The sequence below is a fragment of the Triticum dicoccoides genome, chromosome 3B (genome assembly GCF_002162155.2).
Source record: "Triticum dicoccoides isolate Atlit2015 ecotype Zavitan chromosome 3B, WEW_v2.0, whole genome shotgun sequence".
Lineage (NCBI taxonomy): Eukaryota > Viridiplantae > Streptophyta > Magnoliopsida > Poales > Poaceae > Triticum > Triticum dicoccoides.
The window spans coordinates 843,591,800-843,594,020 of NC_041385.1; positions in this window are offsets into that span (position 1 = coordinate 843,591,800).

A 2,221-nucleotide genomic window follows, 5' to 3' on the forward strand; every position below is an offset into this window, starting at 1 on the left:
AAGCAAAAACAATTAAAAAATAAAGCAAAAAACAAAAGAAAATAAATAATGCAGAAAACAAAACAAAAAAACAACAATAAGTATTTTGTTGTAAGTAGAAACAAAATAAAATAAATAAAGCAAGAAAGAAAACAAAAAAAACAAAAAAAGTGTTTTCAAATTTGAAAACTAATGGCACTAACAGAAAGTTTATAATTTTCCTAAAACTAAAAGCAAAAACAATTAAAAAATAAAGCAAAAAACAAAAGAAAATAAATAATGCAGAAAACAAAAGAAAAAAACTTGAAAAAAATAAATATAGCAACAATAAGTAAAGAAAACAAAAAAAACAAATAAAATGCCTCCTACTGGGCCCCCACGGCTTGAATACGACTAGAAACCCTACTATGGGCCAGGATTCAGGCCCGCAGTAGGCCCAGAAGGCCCATCAGGCAAAGCAATAGCAAGTAGGCCCGAAAGCCTGCGGTGGAGAGGAGCTCGAGAGGGGTGCGGCAGTGGGGCTTATAAACCACTGCGCGCCCCTCTCGACTAGCGAGGTGGGACTAAACTTTGGCCCCGAGGCGGGCAGCACAGAGGCCTTTGGTCCCGGTTGGTGGCACCAACCGGGACTAAAGGGGGGGCATTAGTCCCGGTCGGTGCCACCAACCGGGACCAAAGGCCGCCGGTTCCCGCCCTTTGGGCTGCCGAAAAAAAGGCCTTTGGTCCCGGTTGGTGGCACCAACCGGGACTAAAGGGTGCATTAGTCCCGGTTGGTGCCACCAACCGGGACTAAAGGCTTTGCTATATAAGCAGCACTTAGCAGTTTTCGCCAAAATCCATCTGTTTCTTCTCGCCCCGACGCCTCTGCTCCTCGTCGCCATCGCCGCCGAGCCCTGCCCCGACGCCGTCAGGCTGGTCCACCTCGCCGTCGCCGCCGCCGAGCCACTGCCCCGACACCGTCGCCGTGCCAGCCGCCCCTGCCGGCCCCGAATCCGTCGCCGTCGCCGCGCGCGCCGCCCCTGCCCCGACCCCGTCGCCGTACGTCGCCGCGTGCGCCACCCGTTCCCCAACCCCGTCGCCGTCGTCGCGCGCGCCGCCCCTTCCCCGACCCCGTCGATGTCGCTGCACGCGCCGCCCCTTCCCCAACCCCGTCGCCGTAGCGCCGCCGCCTTCGGTCCGGCCGCCGGCGCCCTTTTTCCTCTTATTTTTTTGTGCATTTTATGTATATGTTCTCTGTGTATAAATGTTCATATATGCAAAAGTTAGATTTTAGAAAAACTTTATATATGCAAAAGTTTATATCTGCAAAAATTTATACATATATGTAAGTATATATGTATGTATATGTGGATACATGAGCGGGGGTCGATATACCCCCTCTCCGATAGCATTTTTGTGCATTTTAGGTTAGTGTATATATATGTTGATGTATATATATGCATAAGATAGATTTTTAGAAAAAATACTATTTTTTCTGTTGATGATATGGTGATGTTTTTTTTCATATATGCATTTTTTCATATATGTATTATTTTTTTAAGTTGTTAGTAGATATCGATTTTAGGTTAGTGCATTTTAGGTTAGTGTAGAGGAGAAATTTAAAGTAAAATAAGGAAAAGGAAGAAAAGAGGAAGAAGGAAGAAGGAAGAAAGAAGAAGAAAAAGAATGAGAGGAAAAAGGAAAATAAGAAGATGAAGAAGAGGAGAGGAAGAAGAGGACAAATAAATAAGAAGAGAAAAAAAGAAGAAAAAGAAGAGGAGAAGAAGAAAGGAATAGAGGAGAGAAGAAGAAAAAATAGAAAAAAATTCTATTTTTTCTTCTTCTCCTCTATTCCTTTCTTCTTCTCCTCTTTTTTTCTTCTTCTTCCTTCTTCCTTCTTCCTCTTTTCTTCCTTTTCCTTAATTAGTTTCCCCCCCTCGGCCCTCTCGAGATAACTTCGACATGAGGGGCGGTCGATATATATATACCCCCCCCTCGGCCCTCTCGCTCGACCAAAACTCTCGAGGACACCCAAACCCTAGAGAGAAAACGATGTTGGTCTCCTACCCCCTCCCGCCGCGCCCCTACTCGACAAATTAACTCTCTCGGGGTCACCCAAATTTACCAAGTTAAAAGAGCGTTGTCGCCAAGGCCACCCCAAACCTTTGAAGCGTTGTTGTGTCGAGGCGACCCCAAAGCCTAGAGAAGCAGCGTCGAGGCCACTAACATGATTCCTTATTGTGATTAGCTGGCTAGTTCTACA